The sequence below is a fragment of the Lampetra planeri genome, chromosome 4 (assembly GCF_965212315.1).
Source record: "Lampetra planeri chromosome 4, kcLamPlan1.2.h2, whole genome shotgun sequence".
Taxonomy (NCBI): Eukaryota; Metazoa; Chordata; class Hyperoartia; order Petromyzontiformes; family Petromyzontidae; genus Lampetra; species Lampetra planeri.
The window spans coordinates 25,441,627-25,459,839 of NC_136110.1; positions in this window are offsets into that span (position 1 = coordinate 25,441,627).

Here is an 18,213-nt window from a genome sequence, read left to right on the forward strand (position 1 = left end):
ATGCATTGCGGGAGCCTCATCCCACCACCGTACACGCCACACCTGGCACTCTGATTTTTCATCGTTTGGCACTCCGAAGGATGGCTGCATGTGGAAATTACACTGCAGAGGTGGCCGGGTGGCTCAGCTGTGAGCTGCTCAACTTATAATGAAGTGAATTTTGTTTTTAATTCCCGAAGAAGCTCCCAGTACATGGAGCGAAACTTTAGAAATTGTGCTCAACCAGCACGCGTCAACAAGCCGAAGACGGCAGCAACCGCGAAAGTGCCACGCAGCAGCATCAGTTTCACACACAGTCGGTCGCAACCACGAGGACACGAGAGGGCAGCACAGGCACACGAATTGATACCCCCCCCCCAACCCCGGTTTACGTCGAGGATGCGTTCGTGCACGGTGCGACGACGAATATCAAAACGCTGTAAATCAAAGCGATTCACACACACAGGGGAGGTGGAGGCGAAGGTCGAGGCGACCGGATACGACACGGGACGGACGATGCCGCCTGAGGCGACGCAAATCGGGTGGCTGTGTTGATAAATCGTCGACGTGTTTGGGAAGCGAAGTCAAAAAGGGGACTACCCAAACTGGAGTGGTGCTGTACAATACCGTAGCAGCAGCTCCAGGTGGAACTTTGATCGAAATAAAATTAAAATCCTTAATTACGCCGCTTTTCAGAAATCTAATTAATCTATGAACAATGTGAACCTCGTTAAAGTTGCAAATTATGCCTCTGCGATATATTTTGAGCTCGGCACGAAGGTTATTTAGCGGTTATCTGGTTACAGCAAGTGAATTAAGGGGGGGGGGGGGGGGTGCGGGACGTGCATATCACAGGCTCTGGTCACGTACTGATTCTCTGTATATAAAAGAAAATCTGTGCACACTTCATGCATCACCCACACTGGATTAATTATTTAGGCCCTGCCTGCCCAACACAGCACATTGTTTTACGTATGAACACCGTCAGTGGGGCAATGCATACAGATACCATTTTTTTATGAAGTGTTGCACAGACTTAAGTCGTGATTACACATAGTTTCCTATAATTAGTTCAACAGAGTACTGCAAATGCGTATGCCACAGAAATTGGGCCAAAACACTGGCTCATATTATTGTGTTAACAAACCCACATTTTGATTTGTTTACTCACTTCTGATTATAATGGAATACACCACCCACAAAATGCAGTCCTTTGCCGCATGTACTATGTTCAGATGAAGCAAGCCTTTATTATTGGCTCGGACTTGTGGCACAGTGGTGAGCGCATTACACTACGCAATTACTTGAGTTAAATCTCTGAACACGGCTAACATCAGTGGCCAGCGATATCTGGACGGATCTTGGGAACCCCTCTTCACGAATCTGCAGTTATCCTTGATTACCAATTTGACGTGGGGAGGTATTCATCCAGCAGTGGATTTACAAAGGTCTGCACATTACATTACTGTATCATTGTTCTTGTAAATGCGGGGCCAGGCGAATTGCCCACTACTTTATATCCACTTGCAGAAATGATCATTGAAATGAGAAAGGTTTTATATAGCATCATTCATGCGAATTGCATTTCGCAACAATTGCCCAAAACTCTCCAGTCCTCTATATATTAAGATATGTTCAGGAAATTAACGAGTGTTCATATACTCTTAAGGAATGTGGAGCACCGAGAAAAACAACGTGTGCGAGGGGGCAACACTCTATCCCATACAGATGGAAAAGGTGGGGTCCATATTTGGTGCAGCGCATTCTCCTGGAGCGAGGCGATGGTACCAAGACGCTCACGGGAAGGGAGTTTCACAACATTTGTCTGATCCACCAACCCTCGTCTCCACGTGCTGGATCACACGCTACAGCCCGGCAAAGTAGTTCTAAACAAGTTGAGTCGTCTGCACAACACAGAAAAGACTCGAGTCACTGGCTCTCGGGTGTGGATCAATCAATTTCAAGGACAGTGCATACATTATAAGAGTTGTGTTTTTTTTTTGCATTCCGACCGCAGATATTGTGGTCAATGCAAACATATCTTCTTGTAAAAAAAAGGTGTTAGTTTTGTTGCCAGATAAAAGGGTAAAAAAACAATTGTCATATTTTGCTACTGGCAAAGGAGGTTCCAATAGTCTATGGGATGCTGTTGAGATTTTTGTATTGACAGAAGTGTATTTATCCTGGCAACTTCACCGAGATGTTTAACAAGTGAAATGCCTTTGGGAATGTGCAGGGCGAAGGCTCATCCATAGCATATTATAATTAAGGGAAACATTTCAGAAAATTGCACAATAGATTGAACTTCCACAATAAAGTTTTAACAAGGACATTATTTTATATAAATCCCCTCGTTAAATTGTATTCCAGTATTGGATGGATTTCCAAATTATTTCTACCAATATTAACGTACAAATTGGCCCATCAAACAAAGCTACAATCTAGCACCTCTAATGAAGTTGTATTAGATGTTTTTTAATCAAAATCGCAAGTATCAGTTACTTGCGATATACAGACATATTCTTTTAAAGTACCCGCTGAAAAAATACAGAAAGTGAATCTGAACTATCATCTTCGTGGCAATTCAGCACGCAGATGCGGAGAGGCATGTTCTGCACGGGATGCTAACAATTTGAGCGGTCAAGCGTTAAATTATGACACCAATTACCATCGCTACCAGCAAAGATAAACGAACAATTACAGAAAGGGTTTATTCTGGGAGACTGCACATGCTACCATGTGTGTGCCCTTGGAGCCAGAGATTGTAACGCGAAATCAATGGCACCTTTGTTTCATGAGCAGAAAGCACACGTTCCGCCATTTGTCAGTAAAAGGACACCCAGGATTTACATAACGCCAAAGACAGAAAATGCCAGCTAGTATCCCTGGAATAGATCAGTGTGTAGACCACACAGGTCTGCATTTATTATAAATGACCGATTGAATTAAGAGAACATTAGGGTGGCATATCGCAGATGTCCTCAGTAGGAATCGGATAGACATTGCATCATGGAATTGGACAGCTGTTTGAATACATTATATTGTCTCCACGAGTATTACTCGCTTTGAGTATTTTTACTAGATGAATATATCTTTTTGGTTTAGCTTGGAACATTTACACGTTTAAGATGAAATATTTTGGCACAACAATAACTGTACATTCTAGATTTGAAGTTTTCGTGACTGCAAGAATTCATACTCTTTGGTTCTTTCGGTAAAGTCACGTAGATGAAAAATAAAAATAATAATAAAAATATTAAAATGAGTTATTTTCATTTTATTATTTTTCATCTACGTTACTTTACCGAAAGAACCAAAGAGTAATAACTGTACAGATTTTTGGAATTGGTTGCAAAAGGCACGAAACTACTTGCTTTAATAGAAAAGGTATTTTTTTATATCTTATATCATTGATGGTATTTAACTCCAAAATACACCACATTTAACATAGTTTTAACTCTGGAAGTTCATAAAATTGTCTTTGATCAAAGAAAATCTGTAAAACAACGAACGAAAGTGGTTGTATATGAAAGCATGGTGGTGTTGAAGATGTATGCCATGTGATACACGGCTCTTTGATATGCTCACCACTTACTTTGCTCAGGAAATAGATACCTTTAAAAAAATGTGCGCTTCAGCGGGAAGTTTTTTCTAAAATACTTCACGTAGGTCAAAAACGGAACTGGGACAAGATGAAAAACATTTTTTTAGCCAGAGTCCACATACCTGTATTTCTTAAAAGTGTCAATTTAGATCATAGTTTCTCATAAAATTATGAAAAGGACACAAACAAAATAGTGGTAACCCTCCCGTTTTCTCACAAACACACCTACATATATTTTGTACACTAGAGAAAATAATTAAATCACTTCGGTTAGAGAATGTGAGGCCAATATCAAGGTTAGCAGCCAACAGAAGCACTCAAGACTGTGATAAAATCGTCACCTCTGCCACATCCTTAATGGCTAATCATATCAGGAAATGTCTTCTTTGGCAGTGATATTTATTCAACGTCTCCCCACGTCTTCCTTCAAAAGAGTTGAATGTGAACAAGCCCTGGAGTTGAAGCCCAGAGAAACCTCCTGGGCAAAATTAGAAAACTCAGCACAGCATTCTAGATTTGAAGCTTTCGTGACTGCAGGAATCCATACTCTTTGGTTCTTTCGGTAAAGTCACGTAGGTATAAAATCAAATAAATCACGACGTTTCGATCGCAACACAAGCAATCGTCATCAGGTGGGAAAAGCACAGCGAGAATTTTTCACTTTCTCCACCGCTGAGGGAGACACGACAACAGATTCCTGGCAACTGCAGCCAATCCTCCATATCTGGGGAGGTGGCCTTCTTGCTACGCGCAAGGTTTATCAAGCCACTTAGACTTACCTAGTCAGTTCAATCCAGCAAGCCTCACTTGAACCAATGTGAAGGGTGCGTGGCGAGGCAATGGCACAGTGATTGTCACCTTCTGAAATTCCACGTGTTTACGAGGGAAGACGCATCTACACTTTGCTCTGAATGTCTGATAGATAACGAACGTCTCAAAAGCAAAAAGGGCAACAAATATATTCTTGGATCTTTCGGTAAAGTCACGTAGAAGGGAAATAATACAATAATAAAAATGAAACAAAATAAAATTCTCACGACGTTTCGGCCACAACACAGCGTCCAACAAATATGTTAAAAGAACTCAGTTCCATGTAAAATGAATAATAACGTTTTAACTTTATATTGTACAATAGGAATTGCAAAGTTGTAGTCAGGTTTTCCAATAATATTAAGAAATGCTTTGATAATACCATAGATGGTTACCTATAACAAATATTTAGAAAATTCAATGTGTTTCTTATTGCAGTAATATTTGTTAAAGGTCGATAGTTCTTTAAGTTTTGTTTAAGTTTATTTCTTTCACCTCCTCTATGTCTGTATATGTTCAGAAGCTCTCATGACTCAGGTGTTGCCTTCCTCAGTCTTCACTTAAATCCTTTAACAGTTCAGTGGCTTGTTTTAAGAAACATGTTAAAACACACAAATATATTCCAAAGTAAAATGTCCAAACATTTGCTGTCTGCTCGCACAATTTAGGGAGGAAGACATTGCATGGCCAGCCAATAACTTAAAGGAATTCTGTTCCACATCCCTGTTCTTGTAAACTGTTTACACTCCCGCAACCCTTATCACTGGAGCCAGCAGACATTCTCAAAAGAACACACACACACACATTCCTTCACAAAATAGTCTTCACTTTTGGTTACAATTTTTTTTAAAATCATTAAGATGCAATCCGTTTATTGTTTTCTCACATTGACGGAAGGGCCTTGCACTAGAGCCCACCTAGCGGGTATTATTGGCCTACTCTTCCTACACCTTCACACTGGACAAACGTCTTGGAGGAGGTGGGAGTGCACACACTTTACCCCACCACACGTGACGTGCCAATCGACTTGCTGTGGTGAACCTATTTAGACTTGGATGCCACGGTACACTACCTCACGTGGTGTGCCGGAGGTCGTGGGTCGATCCCGACCCTGAAGCCTGTATATTTGAAGTTTGCATGTTCTCTCCGTGCTTGTGTGGATCTTTTTTTTCTCCAGGTCCTCCGGTTTTTGCCTCCACATTTAGAAACGTGCGTTTTGAGTATTTGGCTGCGATACATTTCCACGTGATAAGTCACTTCGTTGTGCAATTATTGTGGTCAGGTCCCTTCTGAAAAAAAGCTATCTAGCTCAGTGGGCCTTACCTGGTAAAATAAAAAAATATATCTAGTTTCGTTTAAATAGTTTATACTGCTGGGTGGAAAGAAGCGAGGGGATGTAAGAAACTGGCACCATTGTTTCAACTCTAGCCGAGAGAGTGAATCGGACCAGTTACCTCTGGGTTTAAAGACCAGTTGACTCACCGTTGCACCACAGCAGCAAGCTTAGATATCATAGCATGCGACATTTCTCTTCTGGTTGCATGCATATGCTTTTTTTAAAGATGCATTGGTTTTTTTGACGATGGTAAAGTTTACATTTTGTAGAATATTCAATGCTATGTTGTTGTAACGCCTTGGCTGTGTTTTATACAGTACTTTAACTCGCTATGATTTATGCCCTTCCTGTCTTTGTGGCTTATATAAGCAATACATTTATTGGTGGTCAGCTTTTATTTACAGAAACACTGTTGTACTTGCATAAACTATATTGCAATATGACATACAGTACGGAATGTTCTGTAGATATAAAATTGCAACATTAAATTCAAGCACTTTGTCGACTTGAATATGCAATTCAACAGCCATAAATATGTTCATGCAGACTGAAAACAAACTATAAACATGAATGAAAAAAATCTCAAATCACACCAAATGTTACACCTCACGATGGCAACAACATCTTTATTTGAGGTCAACATCTTTGATGTCATCAACATCTTTGTTGCCATTAACAATCTGTTTAAAGCCCAGGGATGCCCACCAGTTCAACACAGCAGATTTTAAAACGGGTTCTATTTTTTAAATATGATTTTTTTTCTCAACAATAATACAGAGAACTAGAGGACACACGTCCTCCAATTGACTGACATGTCCCCACTTAACCGTCGTGATCGCCACCCGTGATCCCAGAGGGGGGAGAAAAGAGAAAGTCAGCAAAAGGATCAGAGAGAAAGCGGCAAAAATGAACAGAAGACAGAAAGGAGAAGACGAGAAAATCGGAACAAGGATTGTGAAAGGAGATTGCGACATTCTTTATTTTATGTAAGCACCCGTTTGCACGCACGCAGACAGTCCTATCAAATAAGTACAAAAAAATGCTCAAAAGGTTACCGATTTTTGAAACCCCTTCCTTAACCACTTTTTTCTCTCTCCCATACCTCGCTAATGTGATACAGAAAAAAGCATGTTCTAGGACACACTCCACATACGAAATAATTTTCAGGACAAACAAATCATTCCCATTTGAGTCATTCTTTTTCGAGCCAAACAGAACAGTGTAAGAATTCTCTACTGTGCAGCGTGTCTTATGAGACCTCTCATTTTAATATTACTACTCTCGAAAAGGCAAGCACACAGTTCGTTCCTGTTAGTAGATTATAACCATTCCTGTGTATTTGGTAGTGATAACATGAAATCAATGTACGACTGCAGTGCCTGTAGCCAAACATCTACTAAAATGTGTTTTTTCGCCTCTCCTTGAACTAAACCTCTGAATGACAAACCTGAACCAGCACCTACAAAGCCCCATGGGTAAAATGAAGAGTGCACAGTTGTAAGGCCTTTCTGTTTCAACCTCAAAACTCCACAACTACATGATTCACAGATCAGGTCATGTCCTCGTGATAAAAGCACACAAAGTAGTAACGTTGCAACAAAGTCCCTTTCACACAAATCACAAATCTACCTTTCATCTACCAACTCGCACAGTGAATTTGAATTGATTGTTTAGCGCTCATTAACGACAACTTTATACAGTCATAACACAAGGGTGATCTCTCCAGTTTCATCTTTTAAAAGGAACACCAACACAACAAGTATGTGCGCGCTTACAAAGCACCATTATGTCTATTGATGTTAGTAATGGCCAAATTCCCTACTGCATTGACTGAACTTTTTTTATATAAATAAAATATATCACATTCATCAAACCCATTACTCTGTTAAAATAAGATTGGTATCGTAACTACTAGACAGATAAGCCCAGGTAGTGTGCTTCAAACAGAAAAATATTAAAGTTTTTATTGCATCTTTCAACGTGACCATTTGCAATACTCTTTCTTAGTAGTTCTATCTAAAGCACATAAGGAAATGCCTTGCATTTTTACCAAGCTTCGTAATCTAAATGTTGACGATGGGTGACTACGCTTTGAAAAAAGCTGATGGGGCTTTATTTTCGCAGAGATGACAAGTTTGTGAAAGCAAACGGGCTTTGTTGCTTTGCCAAAAGGCCACGCCGTCTTGTGCACCAGAGGCTGCACAAGTAAACAACCAAAACAACAACAACAACAACACGAGTGCCCATTGCTAAAGATACAGCGGCTGCTTTGGATGCGCACATTTTGAAGCGTCGTCTTCATAGTCGTGATTTTAATCGAATGACTGACAATGAGGCATCGAGCAATCAAATCAGCTCATAGTGCATTTGGATTGTCACATCAGAAGCAGAATATTTATGTTGGAGGAATCCGATGAGCTATAAAGATCCTTTTCACAGATGTCCAGTAGCAGCCAGAAGCAGCGAGTCTTCCTCACTTGATGCGATAACCTCGAAGTGCACCTAGCCTGGCACGAGCGACGGATGTTGACGTGACCAGCCGCTCACTGGGAACAACATCGTCATCATCATCGTCATCACCATCATTATTGTGACAAATAGAAGCAGCTTGGGGAAGGTTTCATACAACAGTGGATAGATCATGGCTAATGACGATGAGAAATTGATGTAAATGTCAGTGTGTTTTGCTGACTTTTGGTGCTGTTCAAATTTGGCTAAGGTTACTGTGCAATATATTTCCAGTTTGATGCTGTAAAAAAATGAATAATATGCATGTGTATTTATGTATGTTGAACTTCTTTCACACCGTACGTAGCCAACCATGCTAATCGGAGGTGTGTGGGAAGGACAAAAATATAAACACAAAAAGCAGTGCGTGAATAATCCCCTTGCATTTCCTCTATGGCTCTGGGTTGTTGGGTACGGTTCAGGCTAAATGCAGCAGAACCAAAAGTTATGTTAAATAGCGTTATTTTTCAGGTCATACTTTGCAAGCATGAAACAATCTCATGAAAACATCTCTATTCTTATTGCTGAACCCAGGTTTTGACCCGTGAAATTTAAAATAAATAAATGTTGCTATGTGTCTAAACAGAAATAATAAAGCACATCTATTTTCAATGTCTGTCAGTGTGTGCAGCCATGTTATGAATGCTTTTGACATATACTGCATTTACAATTATGTTTCACTATGATTTGTAATGTGGTAATAGACATGACTACGTTTTTATTACCGCCTGTCTCAACAAAATTCTGAACACTTTTTGCAATATAATTCTCGATATAAAACCCTTAATGTCAACATTTTATTTAAAAATAAAGTGTTTTAATGCACTATGTATAGCACGTCTGGAAGCTATTGCTCTTACTCCATGAAAAGGAACAATGCAAAATATAATGGCATTCAAATTTTATGTTTCCTTTTGTCTGAAATATCAACATAATCATCAACCATAATCAATCCACTGCTGGAAAAAATGCCTCTCAATGCCATCATCATCATAGATGGTGCAGACACCTAAATTCGAATGCTATTCCATTACTACAAAATGCATTTAAATATTATAGTTTTCCATACGATATCAACGTTTTTACATTTACAGTATCCATTTAGGCAGGCATACACTCTCAAAGTATTCCAGTATTCCATTACGAACATAAGAATGACAGAAATATGTCTCTACGGTGACTCCTGGTTTGATGCAAATAGAAAAAGCCATCAGCTAACATACATCAGATTGCCGAGCCAATAATTGTCAAGAACTATAAATGCTAAATTCAAGGCTATATAAATGAAGGATGAAAGCAAGCTGCTCAATTCAGTTCCCGAAGAAGCTCCCAGTAGACTTGAAACTTTCGTGACTGCAGGAATTCATATTCTTGGTTCTTTCGGTAAAGTCACGTAAATAGGAAACAAAAAAATCTAAAATATAAGCAAAAAACCCACAACGTTTCGATCGCAACACAAGCGGTCTTCATCAGGCGCCTGTTTACGTGACTTTACTGAAAGAACCAAGAATATGAAGCTCCCAGTACATGGAATAAAATGTTTGTTCTCATGCTGACCAAACACACGTTCAAACCCCGATTACACATCGGATAGCCATACAGCATCACTGCAAACACGTACGCAGAATTATTCTCTTGGTTTGGGTTTGGGAAAAGAGTTTCTTATTTAGTACATGGCACTGTGAAAGTTGTGGACATGCCTTAGGTTCAATTGGAACCCATCAGAGGAATTTTTACCACAATATTTATTGCGAAGTACCGAAATTAGTTTTGCAAGAGCACGCATTTGAGGTTTAAGATCAAATATGGCCCTGCATGATGGAAATTAAACAGGAATTAAGATGTTCAAACCCAAATAGATACCTATTGCACTGCATCAGGTCTGCATTAACTACGTGCATGCATAAGTGGCTCATGAGAGACAGCAGAAGCTTGGGGAGGTCTTCATTCAGCAACGGATTGACCAACAATGCTGATGATGAGGCATGCATTCCCTCCTTTTCACAGTAACCCAAAACTCTCATTTGCAATATTCGCCTTTGAACATTACACTGCAGGATTAGCTCCAACAGCCCATGAAATACTATTACCTGTTAACTCCCAATACGACACAATCTAATTGCCATGACAAACATTTTGCTTTAGTAGTCCCTAGGTGGACCACCATAATTACGGGGCCTTGCTTTAAGACCATTACCAAGGTGACTGTGTATATGTGGCTGTGTAGTGCGAGGTCAGAACTTGCTCATTACCTTCTCCCAGTTCCTTTGAGGCCGGTCATCACGCCTAACCCTCTTCACATTTTGACCCCCCCCCCCCGCCCCAACTCCTCTTGCCCTCTTTCACTTCCCATAACACTGGGTTTTTTTGCAATTAAGAAATTGAAACGTGGAATTTACCAGTAAAGTTTGCTTCAAAACATGGGTCTCCAAAACGCAATTTTCACAAGCCTGCCTTAAAATGTACACAAAATCGTAAACTGGTTCCACACCAATTTAACAAATTTATATTTACATGTAATTTGAGGCTTCATTGTAGATTTTCCAGCTGTGGTCAATAATAGATTAATTTTAAGAGTCAAATAGTAAACCTTTTCACTTCATATTAGAAGCATCGTAGGCAGTTTGAAAAGGAAGTTAAAAAAATCGCGGGGCAGCGTATACATCTGACTCTTCAAATCTTAAAATGCCCTTTTTACGAAATTCCCAGCAGTGGTTGTTAATGGCAGTAGATGGTGGCATTGAGGAGGCGTGTTGTGTGCGTGTGTGCCTATTGGCAGACTGGGCTCTTACTATGCAGCAAACTGTTTGGTTTGGTTTTATCGTCTGGAACAAATGTTGATGCAAGTTAAATTTAAATTATGAAATAATAATGGGTTTTAACCTTTTTGGCAATGAAATATGTGTTAAATGTCCCAAAAACCAAAGAGATACCTTTTGCAAGGAATCAAAGTCTGCATTAACCACACGTACTTGTGGTGAACATGCAAACAAGCATGCTCTGATAATATATGCATTGTCTTTGAAACTGATTGGCCTGGTATCTGCCAATCAGTATAAAAATATATCTATTTGGTATTTGAACATATTAACACCTGTTTTATTGCCAGAAAGGGTAAGTCTTGATTTGAAGCTTTCGTGACTGCAGGAATCCATACTCTTTGGTTCTTTCAGTAAAGTCACGTAGGTATAAAATAAAATAAATCACGACGTTTCGGGCGCAACAACAGCGTCCGTCATCAGGTGGCAAACCTGATTAATAGGGTAAAGCCTATTCCTATTTTTCATACTTTAATCTTCGCAAAAAAGGTCCCGTTGAATTGAAAGCGTAACAAGCATGGAGGGAAAAAAATGTGCGTACGTTATTATTCTGACTTGGCTGAACTGACATTTGTTTTTTGGAAATAATGTGACCGTAAGGTGAAAGTATATTCACGTAATTAAAGAAAGGAATTTGTAAACGTATACCTTTGGGGAGTTAGCCACGTGGACCAAGTATGGTTTTGGTTTGACGCAATGCAAATAATGTCTTTTGATGCATGTGTTGGTTCTTTCAAATTATTCCAAGGTCTTTTGCATATACATTTCAAATTGCTTGCCTAAATCTGTACACAATTAGCCCACGCGGTCTGATAGCAGCGAGGTACAAGTGAAGACTGTTTGTTTGTTTTCATTTTGCAGCATTACAAGGCTGATGACAGTGATCAATCTTTTTAGCAATAATACGTGAATAGTGAATGCACTTTTGATTCATGACTTCAAATGTCAATGTGTTCACACTTTGGAAAGCAAATAAATAAGGATCTTCCAGAGTTGCTATTGAAGAAGGGTAAGTTTATGATAACGTCACCTATTATTTTAGATTTTCCCTGTTTTAGGGCAGTAACATTGGGAAAAGTCGCACTCATGACACACAAAGCGCTTGCAACAAATGAACCACAATACCTTGCTGATAAAGGAGCACAAACCATCACGCGAACTCCGGTCATCCTCACACTTTAGATGCACTTCTGCGGCCATCTGGAACGCTCAATCCTTCTGATATTAGGAACCCACTGGATCAATGCACGTTTAAATCAAAATTTTAAAGTTATTTATTTACAACTGCTTTTAGTGTTTCGTTTGCTATCCTTCCCCTATGGATCTCCGATTAGCATGATTGACTACGTACGTTGCGAAAGTTCAATATAAATACAAGCATGTTATTTGTGATTGTGCACGACTGCCAATACAGTATCACACAGTTATTTTTTTGCTTTTATTAAGTCATCAATGCTCAATTTGCTAAAGGCATTTATGAACCAAGTGTTGAGTGAATGAGTGCACTTTATTCGCGGTCGTGAAAGTGGGTACACAGTTTATTCTAACACGGTCACAACGAGGAAGTAATGTTTATGTTTTTTTATGGAAATGTGAGTCTGTTGGATTACCAACCCAATGGAGAGTATTTACATACTAGCCTTTTGCCCGTCCAAGGACGGGTGTATTGCAGTAAATTTGAAACTTGCAAGCGAAAAATCAGACCGCGACGTGATATATTCATTGCATCCATTCATGTGCAATTTGTAAGGGCGCGGTGACACAGACTTATTTCATTTAAAGGTTGTAATCCCTTGTTCATTGTGACGTCATTTTTACTTCTATGTCTCAATAGCGTTACGGAGATCGCGTGACGTGAGGGTTCTGCCTTTGTAGTGAGGGTTGTGAGTTGACGCCGAGGAGGGGGGAGGAGGCGCCTCGCCCCCCGTCCATGTGGAGTGATGTCACCTGCTTATGATTATTAATGAGGGGGGAGGTTCATGTGGAAGACGTCACTTGTTCATGAGTATTAATGAGGGGGGGCTGGCAGACGTAGAGTGACGTCACGCGCGGGACACACAGACATGCTTGGCTCATTATAGTAGTACATTACAACAATGTTGAGGGAAGATTGCCAGTATGGATTTAGTCAACCTAATGTTGTCTGAAAACTTGTAGTTGTACATAGTATGCCACTTCAAATCTATCACCGATTTATTTTTATACAGTCTGCAGATGTTAAAGCAAAAAAATGTTGCCGTTATATCATCAACAAACAGAAAATGCTTTCTAAAACACAACACAGACAAGCAACACGTACCTGGTGCTGACCGAGTTTTCGTGCCTACATTTGGAATTATCAGTTCACAAAAACACACGACACCTTGAAGGTGACCTCGATTTACATCACTCGTCAAGCCAAACTCCCTTTTGAGTAAATAGAAAACATCATCAGCGCCACAATCGTACTGCATCAGACGTCGGTGCTGAACTTCGGTTAGTTGATTGGTAGAGAATTTAGGTCAATATACGAGCAGGATAAACCGGTTAGAGCAGAGCCGGGCTGAATGAGAGCGTGGATCCAGGTGCACGTTCTATGGAATCCCCGTCAGCTGTAGTGCTAATCAGCTGTAGTGCTAATCAGCTGACCTGTACCGACTCCTGCAGTTTGGCTTGCATGTCATTCCGGGCTGGAATATTGCCCCCTGAGATCACTCAATAGACATGTGCGCAGTGCACTCACCTTTAGTTTATGCTCTCATTTCCGTGCTAAGGCAATCACAGCATGAAAATACTCCATTTCCTAGGAGGTCCTTCAGGGATGTGTGTGTGTTCGTCTTTGCAGGGGATCCAGATGGCAAGCTATTTCACTCACAACTGGGTCAATCAGCCTTCTAAAATTGTGAGAAAACAATCTTTTTCGGTTGGAAACCACATCAATATTCATCATTCAACGCTCGTGTAACGAAGAAGTAAAGTGTTTCAGCTGACGATAGCTTGCATGATCAAATTACAGTGTTGGTTTAAGTCGAGGTTTTTTAAGGACAGTGGTCATTTGTAAAATTGTTGGTGAAATATTGCACGCATACACACACGTGTACCATTGTCCACGTGGGATTTTTGAAATCCGTAACAAGCAGTGATGTCATATATATTTGAGTATATACGCTAATAAGTCGTATTATTTGTATGTTGGTAAATCCAAGCGTATTGGGCATTTCATGCAATCGTCGCAAAAACATTTGCATTCCTACACACCAAATTAAGCTCGTCTTTGCAAAGATAAACGTGTAGCGCTGCAATTGTTTGCTCAATCCACTGCTGGCAGAAGTTTACCCACGAGAGGGAGCTCTAGAAAGCCCCCTCTAGAGGACATTTGGCCTACTTATCCACTCTGGCCAGACGATTTGAAGTACCCACACTTTACCCCACCACACGTGACCAGCCGAATGACTAACTGTGATGTACCCATCCATACTGCTTGTGGTTGTCATCTAACCAAAACTCTTTGGCTGTAAATTAACCACTTTGGCCTGGCCAATAGGCTTGAATACCACATGTTGAGTGAAATTGGGCAGGACAGTAATAAGCCTTCACCAATGGTGCGGGATTACACGGGGATTCCATACCAGCTTTGAATAAAGTGTTAGAGTCTGGGATTAGAGATAACACTCAAAACATAAGTGCATGCGAATGTAATATGACTATCTGATAACACCCACATTGTCTTGTTTACCAGCCAAAGATATGTGGTTTGCGCCAGAGATTACTGATGTCTGAACAAGTGGTGTTCATTGAGAACACCTGTATGTATGTATTTGAACTTCTTTCGCACCGTACGTAGGCAACCGTGCTAATCGAAGGTGCGGGAATCGGTATTATTATGCCTGATGTAATCATACACTAAAAAATCACCCAACCGGTTTCTAAAACTATTATTTTAAAATTATAATCACTCATCAATATCGCCTTCGCCTAAGAAACAAACCCGTAACCATTAGCAGTGTCTCGGCTGGAAGCTAGCAGGAGTCCATCTTAGTTTTAGGGTCATTAATGTGTGCAAACAAATTAATAGCCATCTCTGTTTCTCTGCAATTCCAAGCATGCACCTCTTTATTCATGCTTCTTTGCATACTTTTCATCTTTGTTCCATTTTTTTCTCAATGTCCACGTATCTGATCCTTGGTATGCACAGGCATTTTTATCTGAGTGGGATTAGTGTACTTCAACCTGGATATGCAATGTTCAAATGTCCATACATATTGGCAATTGTATTTTTTTTAATGTCTGCGGTATAAAGAAACATTCTAAAGCCATGTGATACACAGGTCTAAAGCAATACCCCACAGTATAAACAACATTCATTACTATTGTAGGGATCTGAAAGTGTTCTTTTTTAAAAAGAAGAGCAGTTAAAATAGGAATATAAATGTGATAGAATAGAATGCAGTGGTATACACCCTTGATGTATGTGGCACAATGACTTCTCTGAATATTTGTCTTGGTGCAAAAAGTTATTTTTCCTTCTTGACAGATACAGATTTCCAACTGCTGTAAATTTTAGAGGATTTCAGTCTGTCCCTCTTTTTTGCGGAATGAATCAAAGAGAAATTCTTTTGTACAAATAAATGCTGGGCTCGTCCATGAAATGTCAGTGACATTGTGTGGTTTTCAATGATTGCGGTAAAGTTGCGAACTCTAAAGATCGTCAAGAGCCCCATCACTTTTACACATACAATCGCACCGCTGTATTTAGCATGCTAGGTATTTTTTTCAGTGACCGCTATTGCCAATAAAACACTTGAAGTTACCATACACCATAAAAAGACCACACACTGTGCTGCTGTCCCACAGCACTAGCAACATATTTGGACATGTGAGCAGGAGCCTTGTCAGCTGATGACAAAAATACTGCATTTTTGCAATGAGCAGTGATGCAGGCTTGCCAGCGATCCGCTTTTGCTATCATGACAGCTTTTCAGTTTGCCCCTCTGTGTTAATAAATTTAACTAAAATATTTAGTTTTTACCAGGTAAGGCCTACTGAGCTATATAGCTCTTTTTCAGAAGCGACCTGGCCATAAATGATTGCTCGATGAAGTGGCTTATCGTGTGGAAATGTATAGCAGCCAAAAACTCTGAACACATGTTTCTAAATGTGGAGGGGAAAACCGGAGGACCCGGACAAAAATACACGCAACAAAGGGGAGAGCATGCAAACTACAAATATATAGGCGTCAGGATCAAGATCAAACCCACTACCTCCTGTATACCAGGAGAGGTAGTTAACATTTTGCTACCGCTGCGCCCCACCTCCTTACAGAGGCTCCCTTTAATCATACATGTCTGCGCAATCGTTTATGTACCACAAATAAAAGGTTGTTTTCTAAAACAACTGAATATAATACGTAAGACTATTATATTAAAGTACACACACAACACACCTTTGATGGTAAGGATTTGTTTTTAAATATCTAAAAAAAGAGAAATATTAACCAAAGAAAATTTGTATAAAAATGTCAACTAAATGTACTTAATAGGTATAGAGCCATTCATAAATAGCTAATAATGGTGTTAAAATTCTGATATGAATCACTTTTGGGCCATTGTGCACTTCATAGCGTATTAATGGAGCCGAGCTTCATTTGTTTCAAAACAAATCGCAAATGTGCATTCAATCCCAAGTGTGCATGGGAGATATTTAAGGGACCGTCACAGAAACGACCATCTCTTTGTGCCGATTTGTGTCCTCTCTCTGTGTGCCGTTGTGATGTCTGTCTGCTTGTATGTCTGTCTATAGTTTTCTAGTTAGATTTTTGTTGCTCACACAGCCGATTTGTGTCCTCTCTCTGTGTGCCGTTGTGATGTCTGTCTGCTTGTATGTCTGTCTATAGTTTTCTAGTTAGATATTTGTTGCTCACACTTAAAATTCTAACTTAGCAAATTTTGAAACACGTAGTCAACCAGGCCATGCGTTAATTGTGTGTTAACCGACTCTCTGTGTTGTATTACATCACATTTCAATATTTTACTAGGTTATTTAATTTTCGTGTGCCTGTATACTCCTCTCTATGTGTGCCGTTGTGATGTCTGTCTGCTTGTATGTCGGTCTATAGTTTTATAGTTAGATTTTTGTTGCTATTTCTTTTATGCCTGATGATGATTGCTTGTGTTGCAATCGAAACGTCGTAATGTGTTGTTTTATTTTGATTTATTATTTTATTTTTAGACGTGACTTAACCGAAAAGAACCAAAGAAGAATAAATGACAATTACAGCCGCAAACATGTTGACAAAACTCCCATAGAAAAACACAGGCAGTGTGGTCTATGTGCAGTTGTGCTGCACGTATTTCACAGCTCAGGTCTGCCCAGCTCATAGAATGTCTGAATTCCACCATAAGCCCAGCATTTTACTCAAGCAAACATGAGGGCACTGAAAAAATATTAAGTTTCTGCGTGGCAGCATTAATGGCACTGGTAGGGTGCAGGTGGCTTTCATTGCTTTTGTGATTTTTAGTGAGTAACCATTTAATACAAAAGGCTGATACCATCTTGAATCTAGCATATGTCATCACTAAAAAAACCTTTAATAACCGCTCACTATAAACATTGGCACAATAATGCATTCCTTACTGTGAAATGCAAATGTGAGAAATGCATTCTTTGTTTGTAGATAATTGGAATGTCATGTAGTTTAGGTGATATTCTCATAGCCAACAGATATGACTTAAACATTTTCCAAATTGCGTTGAATGTCTTACAAATCGTGCACATTTATTGAAATTTGTCAATTGTGTGCCAGGACTCAAGTTTTTATTGGCATGGTACCATATTAATGATTTAAACTGGTGCAATAAAGCGTTATAGAATGTCATATTTTGACACTTAAAACCTTTAACATATTTGGGGGAGAAATGTGTTTAAAGCTGCATTCTTGGCATTTGCTTTACATATATACACTCACTCTGGCGATGCATTTACGGTTTATAATAAATGTTACAGATATGTTATGCAGTGGCTTTTGGGTGCGAAGAGACACTTATTGTCAGGACTGATTCATAAAGTGATGAGGAGTCTCACGCATCACGTCTAACCAATCCAGTCTATTTAACCTTATCATTTGACATTGATTTTATAAATGTCATCAGCAATATGCTCAACCTGAGGTCAAACACGCT